This window comes from Macaca nemestrina, chromosome 9 (genome assembly GCF_043159975.1).
Source record: "Macaca nemestrina isolate mMacNem1 chromosome 9, mMacNem.hap1, whole genome shotgun sequence".
Classification (NCBI taxonomy): domain Eukaryota; kingdom Metazoa; phylum Chordata; class Mammalia; order Primates; family Cercopithecidae; genus Macaca; species Macaca nemestrina.
In genome coordinates, this window is record NC_092133.1 from 115805182 (window position 1) to 115829009 (window position 23828).

The 23828-nt window shown below is 40.3% G+C and overlaps 1 protein-coding gene across 5 annotated transcripts in view; it reads left to right on the plus strand.

Annotated features, from left to right (window-relative positions):
• LOC105479981 (MAGUK p55 scaffold protein 7) overlaps positions 1 to 23828 on the plus strand; it is a 249974-nt gene that overhangs the window by 35556 nt on the left and 190590 nt on the right. The window contains exon 1 of one of the 5 annotated variants that reach the window (XM_071070316.1): positions 12141 to 12357. The exons of the other annotated variants lie outside the window; for them this stretch is intronic. The gene's annotated coding sequence lies outside the window, so the exon portion shown is untranslated. Of the gene's footprint in view, positions 1 to 12140; positions 12358 to 23828 lie in introns of those variants that run through there. 5 annotated transcript variants of the gene reach the window in all.

Sequence of the window (23828 nt, forward strand, 5' to 3'; positions counted from 1 at the left end):
GAAGCTCTGTGAAGGTCATGGATGTGCCTGTTTTGTTCACCACACTATACCCAGCATCTAAAGGCCGCAATTGCCTCATAGTAAATATTCAAATATTTGTTAACTTACTGAATGGATCCAACTAATGCAGAAGTTAGAAAATATTTTTTGTAAAGGCCAGATAGCAGTGTACTAAGCTTTGCAGGTCCAGTGGTCTCTGCTTCAAATATTCTACTTTGCCATTGTAATGTAAAAACAGCCGCAGACAATTTATAAGTGAATGAACGTGGCTGTGTTTCAATAAAACTTTATTTATAGGAACAGACAGTGGGCCAACTTACTGTAGTTTTTAGGCCCCTGAGCTAATGCATATAGCAGAACAGATGGCACACGGCATACCTTAGTTCTTTGACATCTGGGACAATGTTGATGGGCCTAGTGACTAAGGTTTTAGGCAGAGGCAACCTAAGCAGGTAGCACACTTGGATTAAATATTAACCAGAATTAGTTGAAATGAGAAACAGTTATTGAGCACTTACTGCGTGCCAGATTCACTGGAAACTAGAGACATGAAGTTAATGATGTGCAAAGGCTTTGGTTCTTGAAGAGTTTACTGACTATTGAGAAACAGACAAGCTAACAATTATAACATGGGGACAGAGTGCTGATTGGGATACACATATGGTGTCGGAGGGACATAGAAGAGACAGCACCATAATGTAGAAAGATCAAGGTTTTAAGAAAGCGATTACAAAAATGAAACAGGAAGGAGATAAAGAAACCAGCATCTATTGAGAACCTTCTCTCTATTGTGTTATCCATGTATTCACTTTTTTTTTTTTCTTTTTTCTGTTTTTAAAATCAGGGTCTAATTCTGTCACCCAGGCTGGAGTACAGTGGCACGATCATAGCTCACTGCAGCCTCCAACTCCTGAGCTCAAGTGATCCTTCTGCCTCACATGTTAACTTTTTCTTTCTAATTCTTCATGCCAAAACTATATGTTATGAGGACCTGAAACGCAGAAGTTACGGGAGGTGGCAGAGCTTGACGTTACAATTTGAGGACTGAAAGCATTTCTCTTTAGAGTCAGGCTTAAGTTCAGGTCTCTGCTCTACTTCTTTATTAACTTGGGTAAATTGTTGAACCTCTAAATTGAAAAGGCCCTTGTGGGTCATGCATGGTTGCTCACGCCTGTAATTCCAGCACTTTGGGAGGCTGACGGGGGTGGATCACTTGAGGTCAGGAGTTCGAGACCAGTCTGACCAACATGGTGAAAACCTGTCTCTACTAAAAATACAAAAATTAGCTGGGCGCGCTGGTGAGCTCCTGTAATCCCAGCTACTAGGAAGGCTGAGGCAGGAGAATTGCTTGAACTTGGGAGGCAGAGGTTGCAGTGAGCCGAGATGGTGTCACTGTACTCCAGCCTGGGTGACAGAGTGAGACCCTGTCTCCGAAACAAAACAAAACAGAACAAAACAAAACAAACAAAACAAAACAAAACAGAAGGCCTTTGTGAAGGTCAGATGAGAGTCTTGTAAATCCCTTAGCATGTAAGTACTTATGCTTACCTAAGTATTCAAGCGATAATGTAGTTTTATTGCTCTTAAAAATATAATTTAAACCCAGGTCTGGATAATTCTAAAACCCATTCTTTCCCTTTCCTCTGCACTTACTCTGCTTATTGCATTTCATTAAAAGAAAGCACAGTTTGTGCCAAAATTTATTAATCAACTAGATAAAGTTAAAAAAGCTATGATATGTATTTCTTGGTTATTGAACAATGGAACAGACACATTATCAACGTTGAATAATTTATAGACATTTTACACGGAGAAACTGTTGGAAAAAGAGATTCTAAGTGGAATTTTTTTTTAAGATGTAAAGGCTTTTTTTGGGGGTGGGGTGGGGAGACAGGATCTTACGCTGTTGCCCAAGCTGGAGTGCAGTGGCACAATCTTGGCTCACTGCATTCTTGACCCCCTGGATTCAAGCAATCCTCCCACCTCAGCCTCCCAAGCAGCTGGGACTACAGGCATGTACCACCATGCCTGGCTAATTTTTGTATTTTTTGTAGAGATGGGGTTTCGCCAAGTTCCCCAGGCTGGTCTCGAACTCCTGAGCTCAAGCACCTGCCTTGGCCTCCCAAAGTGTTGGGATTACAAGTGTGAGTCACCATGCCCAGCGTAAAGGCATTTTGATATGAGCTGAGCTCATGATTCTGTTCTTTTAAACATTCTTTATCAATTGCGCCTTCTCATTTTTGCATCTTTAACCTGTTGACTCAGGTCTACCTGTTTTTAAAAATAGCAGCAGCAACAACAATAAAAGCAGTACCTCTGATGGGAACTCAGGGACCTATCTCTTGTCTCTTTTTATACAGAACTTCCTCAATGGGAGGCGCATCCCGAGTACTGTTCTATCTCTCGAATTGATTCTGCCCTTGTCCTGTCTGTCCACCCTATAATCTCCACTAATGAAACTGGTAGAGAGGATGCCTTCTAATTAGTAATTTTATATTTTTCAGCATCAGTAGTATTTGGAGATGAGGATTATGCCTTCTTCCTGAAAGTCTTTCTTCCTTGGCTTCTGGTGAATTAATCTTCCAAGACACAATTCTTAACATGTCCTTTCTACCCACCGCCACCATTAAATCCTTAGGCCAGCACTGGAAATCATTCTTTCATTCCAACACTTACCTTTTATTTTATCCCAACTGTAATAAACAGTTTCCTTCACATGCTCTGTGCTTCCCACTTCCATATGTTTGCTCAAGCTGTTGAGAGATGGTGGAAATTAACGCTTGGGCTCTTCAGTCAGATTTTCTGTCTTTTTCTTTGATCGTTTGAGATTATATTTTATTAAAAAATTAAAAAAGCTCCCTGAGGCCAGGGCTGGTGTCTGCGTTGCTTATCTCCACTCTAATTTTGTGACCAAGGCAGACACTAGGACGGTTGAATTTAAAGCAGCCTCCTCACGTGGTGGCGTTTCTGGTCCACCAGTGCCCCATCCTGAAGATCTGTGGTCTCAGGGCTGGGCACTAGATTTCTTGCATTTTTCCTTATTTTTGTTGCCAGTCATTCCTGGCTCTGGTGCTCCTCTTTGTCCCTGTTGCTGCTCTTTGCTCCAAATTTTAACTAAAATGAGACTTAAAAAAAGAGAAGGGTCTTGCCCAGTCTATAGTGCAGTGGTGTAATCATAGTTCACTGTAACCTTGAACTCCTGGCCATCCTCCCACCTCAGCCTCCCAAGTAGCTGGGACTGCAGGTGAGTGCCATCATGCCTGGTTAATTTTCAATTTTTTTTTTCGTTTGTAGAGACAGGGTCTCCCTATGTTGTCCAGGCTGGTCTCCAACTCTTGGCCTCATGTGATCATCCTGCCTTGGCCTCCCAAAGTGCTGGGATTACAGGCATGAGCCACTGTCCCTGGTCTAGAATGGGGCTTTTTATTTGATTCCTGAAAGTTTGTGCCTATCTCTCAAACTTTCTTTTTTCTGGGGATTGCAGCTCTGCCTCTGGAGTTGGGTACGGAGCTAGAACACCCTCCCTACCTGACTCCCAAGCTGCCAGACTTCCCATTGCTTTCTTCCATCTGTGCGACTTGGATACTATTCCTGTGTCTTGGAAATTCTAGTACCTGCTGTCGCCTGCATCACCACGAAGGTTCCCACATGTGTTGGATGTTTCGCCTGCCGCCTTCAGCTGCAGCTCCTCCGTCTGCTTCTGAGCTGAGACAGCCCGCTCCTCTCCGCCCCTCCCCTGCCATCCTTTCCTGTCTGCAGATTGTGGGCCAGCTCCAAGATCCCTCCCCTTCCTGCTGGCTGGTTGGTCACGCTTCACAGCCAAATCCTGAGAAAGGGAAACACTTCAGTGTTGATTTTAGAAGTCTTCTGTATACGGCTCATGAGCCAATTTAATTTTTCATCACAATCCACATTAATGGGAAGAATGTAGCTGTGTAGTACTTTTAAGATCCAACTGGTAGTGGCGGATCAAGGTTGGGGGACCCTTTTGGGGCTTTATCCCTTCCATAATACCCCACCCCCTTTATTTGACATGAACAATTTCCATGTTCTGAATATTTATTTACAGAACTATGCAAACACAGCTTCAAACCTTGTGACTTCACCCTCCCCAGGCCCATCAGGTCACATTCCTCATTTCTTAAATTCAAGATTGGCTGCTACCAGATGGTAGTGGCCCTTTCATTCAGCATATTTAGATGAAAGCAATTTGAATACACTACCACCAGAGAAATTTGGATTTTCTTTAAAATATTTTATAATTGCCTCTGATTTATATGTGGTCAGGTGCTTAGACACCTGAGTGCAAGTAGACTCATTGTGTTTCTTTTTAAATGTGAGATTTATTTTTATTTTATTTTATTTTTTTGAAACGGAGTCTCGCTCTTTTGCCCAGGCTGGAGTGCAGTGCTGCGATCTTGGCTCACTGTAGCCTCTGCCTCCTGGGTTCAAGTGATTCTTGTGCTTCAGCCTCCTGAGTAGCTAGTATTATAGGCACGTGCCACCTCTCCTGGCTAATTTTTTTATTTTTAGTAGAGATGGGGTTTCACCATGTTGGTCAGGCTCATGTTGAACTCCTGACCTCAAACGATCTGCCCACCTCGGCCTCCCAAAGTGCTGGGATTACAGGTGTGAGCCACTGCGTCCAGCTAAATGTGAGATTTAGCCTTGTATTAGTCTCCTCAAGCCACTAAAGCAAGAGTTCCTGAGCTGGGTACACGATTGGACTTTAGAGTCTAATAAATGTACAACCTGTTTAGAATAGGTTGCTGCTTTTTCTGTAACTAGCGAATGCTTCTTAGTAAAGAAAGGATCCATAGTTTTCATCAGATTAAAAAATGTCTGTGGCTCCCAAAGGGCCAAAGGCCCTTTATACTAGAGTATTATATATGACACCTGTGTGGTAACTTAAAATATGTATGACAGCTTTTTAAAGGACTTGCAGTTACTGGCTTAATGCACTGTACCTCTTTGGGATATACTGTAAGTTTCATCATAATTTACTAGTTCAGTCAAAAATTATATCATTGGCTGGGCGCAGTGGCTCACGCCTGTAATCCCAGCACTTTGGGAGGCCAAGGCTGGCGGATCACAAGGTCAGGAGATCGAGACCATCCTGGCCAACATGGTGAAGGAAAAAAAAAATATATATATATAAAAAAAATTTACTTATATATTTGTATTATATATAAATACATAAATTTATTTATATATTAAATCTATATCAAATGTATATTTATATAAAAATATATATTTATATTATATAAAATTTATATATAAATTTGTTTTATATATATTATTTATTTATTTATTTTTTTCCTTTTTCTTTTTTTTGAGATGGAGTCTTGCTCTGTCGCCCAGGCTGGAGTGCAGTGGTACAATCTCGGCCCACTGCAACCTCCACCTCCCAAGTTCAAGCGATTCTCCTGCCTCAGTCTCCTGAGTAGCTGGGACTACAGGTGTGCACCACCACGCCCAGCTAATTTTTTGTATTTTTAGTAGAGATGAGGTTTCACCATGTTGGCCAGGCTGGTCTTGAACTCTTGACCTCAAGCCATCCACCCATGTCGGCCTCCCAAAGTGCTGGGATTATAGGCGTGAGCTACCATGCCCAGCCTGTTTTTTCTTTTTTTAAAAAAATATGGAAATGGGATCTTGTTATGTTGCCCAAGCTGGTCTCGAACTCCTGGACTCAAGCAATCCTCCTGCCTCGGCCTCCCAAAGTGTTGGGGTTACAGACATGAGCCATTGGCACCTGACCAAAAATTATAAATGGAGAGACAGAAAGTGAGACAAACCAGTCTCTCTCTCAGGATAGAGAAATGTATTTATGAGTATACTGTACGATCAGACAGTTTCTTGTACCACGTTGGAGGACGTTCTACATCATTGTCATTGGGGTGTGTCTGATATCCACACTCTGTGTACTCTGGGGTCACCTGATGGAGAAGGCTGTGCTGCCTAGGTATGTATTTGGAGGTCAGCGGAAGAGTGGAGGTGTTGCAACCTTGGATAAGTACCGTGGCTTTCTCTGCTGTTCCTCTTATGACCACTTTTAGGATAGAATGGCAGGGACAATGGTTTGCCTCGCTTAAATCTTGGTGGAACTACGGTGACTGTGCTGGATCTGGTCTTTGACTCGTTTCAATATAAAAAGCACTGGCCAGTGGAGTGCAAAGCCACCGTGTTGGTGGGAAGTATGTTTGTGATAAACACCATAGGGTTCCACCCCAGTGAATGACTTGGGCAGTCTTTCATTAAGTCATGGTTCAGAGTTCTGCTCACCTTGCTAGGAAGGAAAGTGCTCACAGTTAACTCTGTGTTTTCTCACCTGTGGGTAGGATCTACTTTTGCTAACAAGCGTATGTCACTGCCAAAATGGTTAATTCTGGACCGAGAACTACAGAGACAAAGTAGATAAAGAGCAATTATTCTTCATTGAAAGATTAAAGATAATTGAATTGGGGACCCATCTGGCTTTGTGATTTGCTGGAGTGACTTAAGAAAACTAATTGCTTTGGTAAAGAGCTGGGCTATTAAAAATAATTTTTATAGTGTAATTTTGTACGCACCTTATATACTTGGAAAAACCATTTAAATTCTTTCTCTAACAACAATTGGGCATAAAATAAATCAACTCACACTGAGTTGAAATGCATCATGTAGAAAACAGAGCCTTTTCACTTTCACTTTAAATTGTACCAGAAGAAACATGCTATTTAAAAAACAATCTTTTTTTTTTTTTTTGAGATGGAGTCTCACTCTGTTACCCAAGCTGGAGTGCAGCAGCACGATCTTGGCTCACTGCAACCTCCGCCTCCTGGGTTCCAGCGATTCTCCTGCCTCAGCCTCTTGAGTAGCTGGCACTACAGGCATGTGCCACCATGTCTGGCTAATTTTTGCATTTTTAGTAGAGGCAGGGTTTTGCCCTGTTGGTCAGGCTGGTCTCACTCCTGACCTCAGGTGATCCGCCCACCTAGGCCTCCTAAAGTGCTGGGATTACAGGCATGAGCCACCACGCCCAGCCAGAAACATACGGTTTGGTTAGAACATAGTTAAATATAGTCTCTGGTATTTTTAATATGTTTTAGATTTCTTTATCTTGACAAGTGATTGAAGGAAAGAACCATTTATAGTCTGTAGGTATAAGGAAGATTTGTATAACTGCTTCAGCTCATTAGCTAATGCATAGATGTAGACTAATACATAATATAATACGTAGATCATTTATAGAGAGCCAGGGAGACTGGAATGGATGAATTGCCACTGGAAATGATGAATACTTTTTAGATAATTAAGCATGTATTAATTAACAAGTAGAAAGAGGGATGGATTCAAATATGTCGATGATAATGATGCCATAAAATTATTGTAACAGCATTTATAAATAGCTGCTAATATAGTGTTTGCTGTGTTTTTGTTTGTTTTTGTTTTGTTAAATATCAGTGTTTCCTAAGTATGGACATGCAGGGTTATTGTTGAAGTATTCTAATGAACAGTTTTCATTTTAAGTACTATGGTTTTCTTCTTTTGGGGGACAGAGTGACAGAGTCTTGCTCTGTCACCCAGGCTGAAGTGTAGTGGCACAATCGTGGCTCACTGCAGCCCTGACATCCTGGACTCAGGTGATCCTCCCACCTCAGCCTCCTGAGTAGTTGGCACTATAGGTGCACACCACTGTGCCTGGCTAATTTTTTGTATTTTTTGTAGAGATGGGATTTTGCCATGTTGCCCAGGCTGGTCTAGAACTCCTGGGCTCAAGTGATTCTCCCACCTCAGCCTCCCAAAGTGCTGGGATTCCAGGTGTGAGCCACTGCACCTGCCCATATGCTTTTATTTTCATGCATAGTAGAAAACATAACTAGCTCATCAAACTCATGGTTTCACTATCTTTGCCTGCCTTCCTGCCTCGCCTCCCCTCCCCTCCCCTTCCCTTGTCTTTTTCTTTTTCTTTTTGGCGGAGTCTCTCTCTGTCACCCAGGCTGACAGTGGTGCAATCTTGGCTCACTGCAACCTCCACCTCCTGGGCTCAAGTGATTCTCCCTCCTCAGTCTCCCTAGTAGCTGGGACTACAGGCGTGCACCATGACGCCTGGCTAATTTTTTGTATTTTTATTAGAGATGGGGTTTCACCATGTTGCCCAGGCTGGTCTCAAGCTCATGAGCTCAAGCAGTCCACTGGCCTAGACTTCCCAAAGCGCTGAGATTACAGGCGTCAGCCACTGTGGCTGGCCTCATCGTATGTGTTTAAAAAGAGTCTAAAATAGGTATTGAAATAAGAAAAACTCTACGTAAGAAAATGTTAAGTAAAAAAGTAGTTTTGTATGTAGTGTAAAAATTGTGAGGATAGTGTATGAATGATCAAAAGTATGAGAACTACTAATTCAAGTGACTGATAAATAGCTGTTCCTGTTTAACTTTGTTAATATATTTTAGAGTAAAAAAAAAAAAGCCTAGTGGAGGATGTCTACATTAGAGGTGCAGTTTCACCCGTAAGTTTGAGTCCTGAGCCTTCTCATTCTCTAAGTAAAAGTTTGTGACATGTTATACAAAGGCTCTTTCTTTTTTCCCTTTATCTGCTGTCTAGTGCAGTAATAACTTGGTGTTTTCACAGAAATAGGTATTTCTGTTTTTCCACTGTGTGGAGACCTCTCTCTCCCATTCCATAGGAGTAAAGACAGGAGATACACTGTGACATCTCTGATTCTAGCATGGTGCCTGGTCGTTGCTCAGTAAATGTTCTTTGGATCCATGTAATTGCCATTCAGTAAAACTAATAGGAGTAGAATTTAATATATTTTATTTAAATATAGAGGCCAGGCATGGTGGCTCAAGCCTGTAATCCCAGCACTTTGGGAGGCTGAGGTGGGCAGATCATTTGAGGTCACGAGTTGAATACCAGCCTGGTGAACATGGTGAAACTCTGTTTCTACTAAAAATACAAAAATTAGTCAGGCATGGTGGGGCACGCCTGTAATCCCAGCTACTTGGGAGGCTGAGGCAGGAGAACTGCTTGAACCTAGGAGGCTGAGGTTTCAGTGAGCTGAGATCGTGCAACTGCGCTCTAGCCTGGGTAACAGAGTGAGACTCTGCTTCAAAAAACAAACAAAAATATATTGTATTTAATACGTTATTCATATTTTATCAGTCCTAGGTATAACAGAAAATTTACCAGATAGTTGTATATATAGGCAGACTGTAGACTTTTGGTATTAATAGTAGCAATGCTTTTTTTTTTTTTTTTTTAACCTTTCTTGTCTTCTTGGTGGTCTCACCTTGACCCCACTTGAAAAGGTGACAGGAGTGTGATGAAGTGGAAGGAACATTGGGTTCTAGACTTGTATCTGTCCCCGTCTTATTATAGAAGCTGGGATGGGAAGGATGGAATGGAGGTGTAACCTACCTTAGAGGGTGTGGGTTAAGTGAAATAATAGCTGCACAAATACTCAATATTGTCAAGTTCTCCAGATGTGTATGTTTTTGTTATTTGTGTACTGTAAGGTGTCAGCACAGGACTGTAATACCTTACCTAGACATAATTATATTTACTCCCCACAGAATGTCTGCCCCTTTCTCATTGAGAAGCCAAAACAGAGCCCCCATTAACAAACAGAATTTAATGTTGATGGGGGTTCATCAGAAATGTGGAGATATCACATTGTATTGATAGGGAATTGCATGTAGCTATTACAGACACAGAACCTGTTATAAAAAAGAGTTATATTCATGGAAACAAGCTTTGTTTTCTATGAAGATATCTGAGACGGTTTTCTTCAGGAGTTTTATATAAATTCTGTATTTAGTATCTTCCTTAATATGTTGGTTTTCAGTTTCCTTATCATAATTAAAGAATATAAGGAAGACATACTTGATTGGTTTCACCAAGCTCAGACGTTCCCTCCCAGGCCCCAGATGTGTGATATTATTTCCAATTCGTGTCATGACATGAAATGCTGAATTGTGCTTGTGGCTTTTTAATACTGTGACATCTCAACTGCTGTCTTTGGTTTTAATCTTCTGTGGGTGATCTTGGAAAGGGATAGGTTTGATGTAGGTAGTCTAGAACCTTCTCAGGGATTGTGGAACATGTTGAAACTTATACTGTTTCTGAGAACCATCTTTTTCCTTTCTGTGGATCAGGCTGACATAACTCAGAGCACTTGTAATCATGACTGTAGCCAACTGTGGTTACCTGCAAAGCTTTAGATCAAATAGGAATTTGTCTCTTCATTTATTCACTTGGCATACATTGAGTGAGCATTTGTGTGCTGGGCATGGGGGAAGATGATTTATTATTTGTCTTGACTCTTAAGGAATTTATAGTCTAATGGAGAAGAAAGACACACAGATTCTCATATAAATGGATTGTGTACAATGACAGATTAAACAGGCTTTGAGACTTACAATGGAACTGTGAGCCATGATTGCCATTTGAATTTTAAAAGGTTAATAGAATGTATGATTTTTCTGTTCTTAGTTATATAAGTAAGACTTGAATAAATACTCATTGTGAAATAAGAAAAGTGGAAAGACTATAGCCTAAAAACGTAGTCCAATTTTCTATCCCAACCTCCTCCCTGTGGCACTTTTCATTATATATATTTTTTAAAACCATTGCCTGATTGATGAACATTTTTTTTTCTGTCTAATGATGCTTAGTCCATTTTTTTACACATATATATTTGTATACCTGTGTGAATTATGTCTGCAGTGAAATTCTTAGAAGTAGAATCTTGGCTGCAGTATTTTTCTGGGGGTGCATTTAATCTGTTATTGGAATTCATATTAATATTAGAATTAATAGGCTTTTTTTTTTTTCCTGAAAGCAACTAAAAATGTATGGCTATGTGGAGTTGCAGGGCAGTAGTCCAGATGGCTTAGCTGCAGCATCTGCATAGGTCTGTTATATAGAAAGTGTCTGGGTAGGGGCGCTTGACCTTGGTAACTTTTCTCTCTGCAATTTGAGCCGCCGCTGCCTTCATATCCTCCCTATCTAGAAATTCTCTCCCCAAAGTTGTTCCATATTCTAAAATTTCCCTTTTCACACTCCTAGTATGCTGTTGACCTCAGGAAGGCACAGTTCTGAATGTCAGAGCAAAGAAAATTGACCATGCACGTCTCTCCAGATAGTAGAGTTTTCAGGGTATTTCATGAACTCCAAAGGATGATTTATATGAAGCGTATTTCACTAAGTATAAAGGAAGTAAAACACTCATACTATGGTCTCTTCCCTCTCCTCTTCGCCTCCCAGTGCCTCTCTGCAAACTTTTTAGGATACCACTAATGACTACTAGAAATATTCATAGTTAGTCCATAAATCTGAGAGCCCTCCTGGATCCTGACATGTATTTCATTGTACTCTGTGATTGGAATTTTATTAGTTTGTTAAAATTGAGTAGGAAAAAATATTTCAGTAACAAATATATAGAATTAAGAAAAAGATGGTCTGGGCACGGTGGCTCATGCCTGTAATCCCAGCACTTTGGGAGGCTGAGGCGGGCGGATCAAGAGGTCAGGAGATTGAGACCATCCTGGCTAACATGGTGAAACTCCGTCTCTACTAAAAATTAGCTGAGCATGGTGGCACGTGCCTGTAGTCCCAGCTACTTGGGAGGCTGAGGCAGGAGAATCGCTTGAACCCAGGAGGCAGAGGTTGCAGTGAGCCGAGATCGCACCACTGCACTCTAGTCTGGGTGACAGAGTGAGACTCCGGTTCAAAAAAAAAGAGAGAAAAAAGTGGGCTAGGCTCTGGCTCATGCCTGTAATCTCAACACTTTGGGTAGGCCAAGGAGGGTGGATCATTTGAGGTCAGGAGTTTGAGACCAGCCTGGCCAACATGGTGAAACCCCATCACTACTAAAAATACAAAAACTAGTCAGGTGTGGTGGTGTGCACCTGTAATCCCAGCTACTCGGGAGGCTGAGGCAGGAGAATCACTTGAACCTGGGAGGCAGAGGTTTCCAGCCTGGGTGACAGAAAAGATGAGTTCCTATCCCTTTTCTATACATTTGTTTTTTCAAAGTGTGTTTGTACTATGTTGGAGTGCATACATTTAGAGAACAACGGGGGAAAATGCTAGAAATTCAGTAACTTCTAGTTTCCATTTTATAACAAATGTATTTTTTATTATTTGGTTATGGCTTCCTACTGGAGTCCTCCTACTCCCCCACCATTATGTCATCATTTTCACATCTACAGTCCATAGCGATTATGTCCATGTGGGGCCTCGATAGTTTTCCCTTTAATTTTGTGCAGGTTTCCTTACTGCACAAACTCAGCTGCTCTCACTGAGGTCATCATTAAGTCTTGTGTGTGTTTGGGCAGGCCGACTTGATTTATAGCCAGCACTCCACTGTGGGTGAGTAAGATGGCATGTTTCTTCCTGTTTTTCCTCTCAGCCCTTCCTATCTGGAGTGCAGATAACATAATTACTCAGTTAAATATCATCTGTCCAGGTTTTCATTCTGTATTGTGGTTATCTGCATTATACTTAAAACCTACACTGAGGGCAATTCTGGTGGGTAGGTTTGAAGTAATTATCTTTAGTATTGCCTTTTCATTTATGATGTAAGGTGTAGCAAATCTTGGATTCCTGGATTCCTTGATATTAAAATAGATAAGATCAAACTATGTACTCAGGATGAGTCAGTACTGTTTTAAGAGTTACATTTGCCATACTTTTGGCAAATTAGTGCTTCGGAGCGGAAGCCCAGAGTTTTCAGGTAATCCCAGTCTCCAAAATGTTTGTTGCAATATAACATCATTACTTTTCATGTGGGAACCTTTTAATTTGTTGGGCCCTTTTCTTTCCTCTTTTCTTTTTATAGCCATTTATAATTCAGGGATTCAGGCAAAGAAATACAGGTCTTGGACCATAAGACAGTTATATTCAGCAAGATTTTCAGAACTTGTACAGCTATGATTTTTCTCAGTCATCTTGGCTAGTTTGTGAAATTAATGGCTTTAGAAATATTCTCAAATGACTTAGGGGGGAGTAAAAAGGATCTTTTGAAACATTGTCCCATTTTGTTAATTCAAGGAGATTATAGTGCAATTGAATGTAATTCGCATAAGGTGGATATAGCAAAAGTATGTCTTTGTTTCTTTTCTTTTTTTTTTTTTGAGATGGAGTCTCTCTCTGTAGCCCAGGCTGGAGTGCAGTGGTGCAATCTTGACTCACTGCAACCTCTGCCTCCCAGGTTCAAGTGATTCTCCTGCCTCAGCCTCCCTAGTAGCTGGGACTACAGGAGCCCCCCACCATAACTGGCTAATTTTTGTATTTTTAGTAGAGATGAGGTTTTGCCATGTTGGCCAGGCTGGTCTTAAACTCCTGTGCTCAAGTGATCCACCTGCCTCAGCCTCCCAAAGTGCTGGGATTACAGGTGTGAGCCACTGTGCCTGGCCAAAAGTATGTCTTTTTAATAACTGAGAAATGATGTCTTGAGCAGTCAAGTAGGAACAATTACTTGGTTGTCCTTGTATAATGTGCAGAAATTAAGGAAGATAATTTTTCACTGAATCTACATAGGATCTATCAACTATAAGGAAATGTGTTAATAAACAGTTTCTACATCCTGATGCTTGTAGGTTTCCTTGTTGTTGAAATACGGTTAGCACAGATTTGTTATTTTTCCTCTCTCTGATTAATCCAAACCTGGAGTCTGGCCCTGGTTCTTAGGCTGCAGAGAAGTTACTCCATCTTTTGTAGGCTCCTTTTCTGTTTTATGTTTGTCGGGCTCACCTCTTGAGCTTACTCAGCAACCTTCAAAACTCTAAATCCTCGTTAGTCTTAAACTCCCCAGCTCATATTTGGCCGGCAGCTCTACTTGGCATTTCAGTAATTTCCCCCTTGGCAGCTCATCTTTTACCAAAAATGAAAAACCGTTCTGATCTTTAAAGAAATGCAGATGAGGCCGGGCACAGTGGCTCACGCCAGTAATCCCAGCACTTTGGGAAGCCGAGGAGGGTGGATCATGAGGTCAGGAGTTCGAGACCAACCTGTCCAACATGGTGAAACCCCATCTCTACTAAAAATACAAAAATTAGCTGGGCATGGTGGCACGTGCTTATAGTCCCAGCTGTTTGGGAGGCTGAGGCGGGAGAATCGCTTGAACCAGGGAGGCAGAAGTTGCAGTGAGCTGAGATAGTGCAACTGCACGCCAGCCTGGGTGACACAGTGGGACTCTGCCCCCCACCTCAAAAAAAAAAAAAGAAATGCAGATGAGAAAAAGACCCTTTCTAGGACAACAGAGAATAAACTTGCCGCTATTAGGGAGTGGGAATTTCTGCCACATGTGGATGTCAGAAATGGAAGCTTTTATTATCAGGAGAATATTTGCTGGTTGATGTCACTTAAATAGATTCAAATTTCAAACAGTTCTAAGAGCCTATTGAGTTTCCACTATGAAGAGTTGGTTTTGCCAAGATGGAAAAAAAATCTTATCTGGTTGCCTTTTAACACCTCTGTATGATGTTAGATACAGGTGTACTTCTTGCCTTTTCACATATTGAAGAAAACAGTGAGAGGTAGCAGAGTGTCTAGAAAATGGGGGAGCTAGATGGAGAGACTGAATGTGTGAGGGTTAATGCCAGCTTTTTCATATTACAACCCAGGCTTGAGCAATATCTGATTTTTTAATGCCTCGCAGAAAGCTAAATAAATGTCTGTGTACTGTGTGGTTCCATTCTTGTTCAATACCATCTTGGCTTCCTTTCAGGTAAGGAAGAAATTGAGTAGTGATTGTAGCAGTGATTCCCCTGTAGGGGAATGCCCTACTGTGGAATACTCTGAGTGTGTGACATGTCCTCGTTTACCCAAATCCTTGAAGTTCATGAGTAAAACTGCAGAATACAATCTAGGCTCATAGATTCTGAATTTTGGAAGTGAAATTGATTTTAAGATAATGAAATCTACTATGTTTATAATTTGATATTTTCTGTTATACCCCTGACATTGTGCTATGCTAATCACAGGAGTTTGATAAGTATTTGATAACTAAGCAAGGTTTAAGCTGAGTCACAAAATGAAAAGATTAATTTTGACAGTAATTTGAGGTCTGTCGTCTTGTCTCAAGTGTAGTCATTGCTGATTGTCAGCACCTTTCTGAAACTGCAAAAGAAAAACTAAAAATGGACCGGAAATTAGCATAGGAAAGTATAGATTAGAAGACCCAAAGTGAAACAAATGGAAAAAGTTTTTTTTTTTTTGTCGTTAAGTATACATATATTAGAGATGGGAGTCATTACTTTGTTGCTCAGGCTGGTCTTGAATTCCTGGGCTCAAGTAATCCTCCCACCTCAGCCTCCCAAGTATCTGGGACTGCAGGTATGTGCTATTGTGCCTGGCTAAATGGCAAAAGTTTGAATAAAGAGGTGCCAGGGAATAGAGGCCTCCTGTGTTGGTACAGGTGTGTTGAAGTCAGAATACCTGTGCCTGCATCAGTTCTGTGTTGATATTGTGAGTGAAGTAGTAACTCTGCAATGAAGATAAAAACTTGAACACTTTTCTGTTATATTTTACAGTAGATTGATTGGCTTATTGTTGTATACTTGTATGATTATTTCTTAGGGTATGTTTCTACAAGCTATTGTTGGTTCAGAAGGTATAATCACAGTTGGAATTTTGATTTTTTTTTTTTTTGAGGCAGGGTCTTGTTCTGTTGCCCAGGCTGGAGTGCAATGGTGCGATCTCGGCTCACTGCATCCTTCGCCTACCGGGTTCAAGCAGTTATCCTGCCTCAGCCTCCCGAGTAGCTGGGACTACAGGCATGCACCACACCTGGCTAATTTTTGTATTTTTAGTAGAGATAGGGTTTCACCATGTTGGCAAGGCTAGTCTCGAACTCCTGACCTCAAGTGATCTGCCCACCTCAGCCTCCCAAAGTGCTGGCGTTACAGGCTTGAGCCACTGTGCCCGACCAGAATTTTGATGTATTCTTATGTGGTTCTTTCTTAAATCAAAAATATGATATTTGTTCAGATTAAGGCAATGTTGGGTGTTTATTTTTAGTTTCACATTCTTTACTTATTAGAAATATATTTGTTAACTCATCAGCTAATGCTTGTGAAAGTTGCCTTTGTTAACATGAATTCCATTTTCCTTTTAAAAATTAAATTATAGCACCCTCTACTGAATTTGAAAGGAATTGCTGAATAGTCATATGCAGGTTTGAAAAAGAGACCATATGGCTTTACAGATTAGACTGTGTTGACCCCTATACTTGCTATGATGATCCTTTTTGCTCACAGGCTCCTCATTAGGCAGTGTGGTAACATACATGCAATTAAATCCATATTTTGAAGCAGGCAGAAGAACTAAAGTGATCAAATTCACAGAAGCATGAAATAACACAGTGTGTTCAGGGTTGTAGTTTTATAGAAAACTTGAGAGAGGGTGTTGGTGTGATTTTTGCAAAGAAAGCAATGAGAAAGGACCAAGAGCATGTCTCATTTTAAGGAATTTAAACTTTATCATGAAAAGTGCGGTTGAATCATCAGCTGGTTTATTTAGAGTAGTTAAGTGATCACGTAAGTATTTTTGAAAGATGATGCTGGCAGCATGTGTAGGATGGGTTGGAGGTGGGGACAGAGCAATCTGAGGATTACTACGTTTTCCAAGTGGGTTTATTAGGGTTCTCAGAAGGCACATGATTCTGGGATATGAGAAGCTGGGAGATGTGGAAGTTCTTTTTTTCCCCTAAAAATGTTTTAGCATAAAAATTTCAGGATATATAGAAAAGTAGAATAGTATCAATGAATACCCATATGTCCACCTTAGATCCAGCAACAGATGACATTTGGCCATATGTTTTCTCTCCTTCTCCTCTGCCTCTCTGCTGAAGTATTTTTGAGTAAATTACAGACACCATTACTTGACACCCCTGAATACTCTATCGAGCATCTCTCCAAAACAAAAGATGTTAGGAGAGAGATGTTTAGGGAGATAAAATCAGGAAAGTTAGAATTTGGTGGTATAGATAGTGGGTTCTGTTACATCCAATAGGAGAACCACAAAGACTTGCTTTTACTATTATTAATTTGTGGTTATATAATAGTTTCTTTCTACAGTTTCTTTTTGAGACTTTCAAGAGATGGATATATAGTAAATGCTATTACACTTTAAATCAAAATGTTGAAAAGGACACTTTTTTCATCAGCAAAAATTTCAAATATGCACAAAAGTTGAAGAGGACATCATTCTTGGCTAAAGCGATGGCCCACGCCAGGCTTCTCCATGTGAGACGAGAAGAAGTGGAGTGATTCCAGAGAGGAGTGGGCTAGGCTCCTCCCACCAGGGGAAGGAGCAGGCCCTTTTATCATGTCAGAAGCCCAGGTCAGCAGAAGTTTGTGTGAGAAAAGCACACAGCCAACACAAGTGTGACCCGCACCCAGTGCAATGGTGAGAGTAGGCAGCCGGCGAGCTGACTGGCACTAACAGAGTCTACTTACTCCGGGAAAAGGGAGCAGATGTCAAAGGGGACTGAGCAAGGATGACCTTTTTTGGCGGGGTACAAAGTCTCGCCCTGTTGCCCAGGTTGGAGTGCAGTGGCATGATCTCAGCTCACTACAGCCTCTGCCTCCCAGGTTCAAGCAATCCTCCTGCCTCAGCCTTTCGAGTAGCTGGGACTGCAAGCGTGTGCAACCACACCTGGCTAATTTTTGTATTTTTAGTAGAGACGGGGTTTTGGCATGTTGGCCAGGCTGGTCTTGAACTCCTGACCTCACGTGATCCCTCACCTTGGCCTCCCAAAGTGCTGGGATTACAGGCATGAGCCCCCGCACCCAGCCAGATACTGACCTTTTAATATCTAACTTGTTGACAGTTTTCCTACTATACTTTTGGTCTAGTAAATGTTTTAGGTTGTGATCAATGAGATTAGCAGTCTTTCTCCTTTGGACAGGAGAACTCAGAAGAGGACAGGCAGAAACACAAAATACATAATGTACATAAAATATATAATATTATGGCTAAAATTGGTAGGGGTTCCAGTAGTCACTCATTCATTTTTTCATTCATTCAACAAATAATGTTTGGAGTCATCTATTATTATGGCAAGCACTATTCTAAGACACCAGGAATTCAGCCGTGAATAATGCAGACCAAATTCTCTGCCCTCTTTTAGTTTCTGTAAGTCATACGTTGCTTAACAACAGGGATTTCAATTTGTTGTTAGGCAACTTAGTCCTTGTGGGAACATCCTAGAGTGCACTTACACAAACCTAGATGGCAGAGCCCATTACACACCTAGGCTACATTGTGCAGCCTGTTGCTTCTAGGCCAGAAACCTGTACAGCAGGTGACTGCACTGAATATTGCAGGCAATTGGAACACAGTGGTATTTGAGTATCTAAATATATCTAAACATAGAAAGGGAAGAGTAAAATATACGACCACTGCCATATATGTGGTGTGTGATTGACAGAAACATCATTATACCCTGCATCGCATGACTATTCTAGTAGGAAGGACAGACAGTAGACAAGAAGAGTGAAATACACATGACTCGTGAAACTGGGATAGGCATAGGCAAAGATCATTAAGTGGAATTAGGAAGGTGTGAGGGAGATTTTAGAAAGAGAGGCCAAGGAAGCTGAGAAGATGCCACCTGGGGAAACACCCGAGAAACCTGAACCACTTGAGCCGTGTTGGAGTGCACAAAGCCTCCTGCTTGGCATTTACATCATTTTCCGTTTCTTGTGAGGGCATGTCTCCTCCCGAGAGTGTATGAATAGGAAGTGGCTGACAGCTGGCTTCCATATGGTCTTAGCAGGCCCCATTTTTCCCAGCGAGATTCCTCTTCTAACCCTCAAATTTCTTGACACTAAATTGATCATAAAGTAAGTTCTCCTAATCAGATAGATTCATTCCAGGGTGTGTTAGTCTTAGACAGTTTGTCTAGCAGTCCACTAACAGGCCGTGCACAGCTCTGTGAAATGTTCTTTTGTGTAACCGTTTCCCATGGTTTTTGGACAATGACTGGCATGTTACTTTCCTTAGCAACTTAATTTTTGTTCCGTCTTTACATAACTCTTTGGAAATGTTAACTTTTCCCCTTTTCTGTTCATTTGTTTCACTGTAGAAACGAAATACTCCTATTCAGAGCTATGACATACAAATTAAAAATTTACTAAGTATAGTCAATAGATTCCAGCAGCTAATATTCATGAAGTGTAAAAATTGAGGTTAGTGAAGAAAGTAATATTAAAAGGAATATGAAGAATGCAATGCTCTTAAAATTTCTCTTGGGTATAGCTGACTTCAAATGTAAGAGTCTCTACTATTTAATGCATAAAGGGCTAGCAAAGAATAGATTCTCTTCTAATTCATAAAAGATGCACTGTTCTCTACAATATAACATTAGGGTTTTGAATTGTTTGAAGGGCGTTTCCTGGTTTGTTCTCAGCATTGGAAATAAAATAGATGAATATGCTAGAAAAATGGAAATGTGGGTATCAGCTCATACACAGATAAGTGAGGATTTCCTTTAGGAGCATAAAGATCGACCACCGTGGAGAAAAACCTAACTTAATATAAAGTTGTTTGTGTTATATATAATCAGTGCTTTTGGATTATCTATTTCCTTTGATCACTGTCTATTTAAGATAGCTTCAAAAACATACATACATAAATATACATGATTGCAAACATTGTGTGTTACATTTGGTTTAACTTTTTAGTGCTGTCCTTAATTTGAAAATGCATACAATTAACTTTAGTATTATGACATAATTATTTACAAACAAGAATCAATTTTTAGAAAGTGTATTTTTTGATACCTCTGATATAGGGCCTAGGAAACTGACAAAACCAGACAATTGACATGAGTCTGTTGTCAGTAAACACATGAAATCATCTTCGTTAATGTCCAGATTTATTACAGATGTTTCTAGTAGCCCCACATTTTTAGGAACTGTTGTGTTGAACCACTTAATATTAATTAGTACTCAGGAAATAACAATGTAAATACTTAGAGTGAATGATTTATGTTATTTAAAAATCATACTGTTGATATTTGTAAATGAACAGTATATCAGTCATAATGGGCTAGGTTGTGTTTCAGTAGCAAATAACCCCAACAACACATTTATTTCTTGCTGTTGCTATGTGTCCATCACATGTTGGTGGGGTACTGTGCTCCATGTCAGGGACTTGAGCTGATGAACTTGTCATTATGGGAAACATTAGACAACTTGGGAAGGAGAAGATGTATGATATGATTCAGCTCTGTGTCCCTACCCAAATCTCATCTATAATTGTAATCCAAATTGTAATCCCATCATGTCAAGGGAGGGATCTGGTAGGAGGTAATTGGATCATGGTGGTGGTTTCCACCATGCTGTTTTTGTGATAGTGAATTCTTGCCAGATCTGATGCTTTAGAAGTGTTTGGCAGTTTTTTCCCCCTATCCTCTGTTTCTCTCGCCTGCCACCATGTAAGATGTGCTTTGCTTCCCTTTCACCTTCTGCCATGATTGTAAGTTTCCTGAGGCCTCCCCAGCCACGTGGAACTGTGAGTCAATTAAACCTCTTTTCTTTATATTAATAAATTACCCAGGCTTGGGCAGTTCTTTATGAAAACAGATTAATACAATGTGGAATCCCATGCTCGCTCTTAAATTTTTCACTTTCATGTTACTGGCTAAGACAAGCCACAAAACCTCACCTAACTTCAAGGGGTTGGGGACACAATTCTACTCTGTAAGTGGAAGGGACGAGTTGCAGATATATTGTTGAGTAGCATCATTGTCTAGCCATAATTAGAAAGTTTTCTAAAATAATGTGGTCAAGCTCCCTACATTATATACTTTGATACAACAATTGAGTTGTCATTCATAATTGACAGTGCTGGTTGAAACCATTTATTATATACCGAATATATAGCGTAATCACTTGGTATCAGTCCCTCCCCTGTGACAGTGTTTGTGAGTTTAAATACAACAATGATTTATGTGTTTCAGACTTGATCTGCAGGACTGCTATCCATGGTATACTATAAATAGGCAAGCTGTATTTACAACTGCCCCTTAAATCAGTTTGTTTGTTGTTAGGATTAAGCTTGCCCATGTCCGAGAGCTACTTACTAGACTTTTGGGCTACTTTTATGGCTACTATTCGTTTGTAGTTATTTCATTTCTTCCTTAGACTATCTTCAACGTCTTATACTCATTTTTTGAGATAGAGTCTTGCTCTGTCACCCAGGCTGAAGTGCTGTGGCATGATCTTGGCTCACTGCAAGCTACGCCTCCCGGGTTCATGCCATTCTCCTGCCTCAGCCTCCTGAGCAGCTGGGACTACAGGTGCCCGCCACCACGCCCGGCTAATCTTTTGTATTTTTAGTAGAGACGGAGTTTCACCATGTTAGCCATGATGGTCTCGATCTCCTGACCTCATGATCTGCCCGCCTCGGCCTCCAACGTGCTGGGACTACAGGCGTGAGCCACCGTGCCCAGCGGTCTTATATTCATTTTTTTTAAAATTGTGGTAAAAAACAAACATAACATAAAATTCACTGTCTTTTTTTTTTTTTTTTTTTGAGACGAAGTCTCGCTATATCGCCCAGGCTGGAGTGCAGGGGCGTGATCTCGGCTCACTGCAAGCTCTACCTCCCAGGTTCACACCATTCTCTTGCCTCAGCCTCCTGAGTAACTGGGACTACAGGCGCCCGCCACCACGCCTGGCTAATTTTTTGTATTTTCAGTACAGAATGGGTTTCACCGTGTTAGCCAGGATAGTCTCAAACTCCTGACCTCGTGATCCGCCCGCCTCGGACTCCCAGAGTGCTGGGATTACAGGCCTGAGCCACTGCATCCGGCCCAAAATTTACTGCCTTAACAATTCTTAGTGTACAGTTTAGTAGTGTTGAGTATATTCACATTGTTATGCAATGGATCTTCAGAACAGAAGCTTTTCATTTACAAAACAAAAACTCTATACCTATTAAACAACAACCACTTTCCTTTCCCTGCAGCTCCTGGCAGCCATCAGTTCTGCTTTCTGTTTCTATTAGTTTGACCATTTTAGATACTGCTTATAAATGGAACCATACAGTATTTGATTTTTGGTAACTGGCTTATTTCCTTCTTTTTTTAAGGCTGAATAATTTTCTATTGAATATATATACCACATTTGGCTTGTCCATTCATCTGTCAATAGACGTTAGATTTGCTTCCACCCCTTGGCTGTTGTGAACAATGCTGTAGTGATGTAGGTATGCAGATATCTCTTTGAGTTCCCACTTTCAATTTTGTTGGATATATACCTAGAAGTGAGATTTCGGGGTTATATGGTAATTCTATTTTTAATATTTTGAGGAACCTTCATGCTATTTTCTGTAGTGGCCATACTATAGAAATTTACATTTACATTCCCATCAACTGTGCCAAGGGTTCCAGTTTCTCCACATCCTTGCCAACACTTGTTATATTCTGTTTTCTTTGATAGTATTCATCCTAATGTAATATCTTATAGTTTCTATTTGCATTTTTGTAATGATTAGCGATGTTGAGAATCTTTCATACTGCCTCCCTTTGTGTTTTATAGATTTTTTTTGTATGGACATTCTTTGATTCTCTTCTCATTACCTTTCGTGTATATTCTGTAGGTATTTTCTTTGTGGTCACCATAAGAATTGCACATATCATCTTAAAGTTATAATCTGTTTTCATTTAATAGCAATTTAATTTCAATCACATATAGAGACTGCTCTTTATAATTCTGTGTCCCCATATATGTTATTGATATCACAGATTACATCTTTTTATATTGTTATTTACTATAAATCATTAACATAGATTTATAGTTACTTTTATGCTTTTGTCTGTTAACATATATACAATTTATATGTATGTAAATTACATGTATATGTTATATATTTTATCATATATTTTAATATAATTTATGTGTGTCTCTGTGTGTGTATAAACATATATATATATATATATATTTAGATCGGGTTTCACTTTGTCACCCAGGCTGGAGTGCAGTGGTGTGCTTATAGCTTACTGCAGCCTCAACCTCCTGGCTTCAAATGATACTCCTACCTTAACCTCTTGAGCAGCTGGAACTACAGATGTGTGTCACCACACCCAGCTAATTAAAAGAAATTTTTTTTTGCATAGATGGAGTCTTGCTTTGTTGCCCAGCCCGAAAATTTATAAAAGAATTAAAAGTGATTTATGCATCATTACAATATTGCTGTATTTTATATTTGTTCATATATTCAGCTTTCTCAAAGAGCTTTATATTTTCATGTGATTTTATGTTGCTGTCTAGCGTTCTTTCATTTAGACTTGAAGGACTCCCTTTAGTATGTGTAATACAGGTATAGTGGCAACAAACTCCCTCAGCTTTTGTTTATTTGGGAAGGAACTTAATTTATTTTTCATTTTGCGGGACAGTTTTGTCAGATGTAGTCTTCTTGAATGGCAGACTTTTTTCTTTCACCACTTTGAATATATCATCTTACTTCAACGTGCAAAGTTTCTGCTGAGAAATTCACTGATCCTCTGTGGATGCTCCCTTGTACACGATGAGTCACTTTTCTCTTGCTGCTTTCAAGATTCTCTCTGTGGCTTTTGGCAGTTTAATTAGAATATGTCTTAGCATGAGTATCTTTGATTTATCCAATTCAGAGTTTGTTAAGCATCTTGAATTTTTATGTCCATTTCTTCCCTCACTTTTGGGAAATTTTCAGCCATGTCCTTGTCTCTGTTCTTCTCAGACTCCCATAGTGCATATATTCATCTGCTTGATGGTGTCCCATTAGGTTCTTCCCTTTTCTTCATTCTTTTTTCGCTTTTGCTCTTCTGACTTGATAGTGTCATATGATCT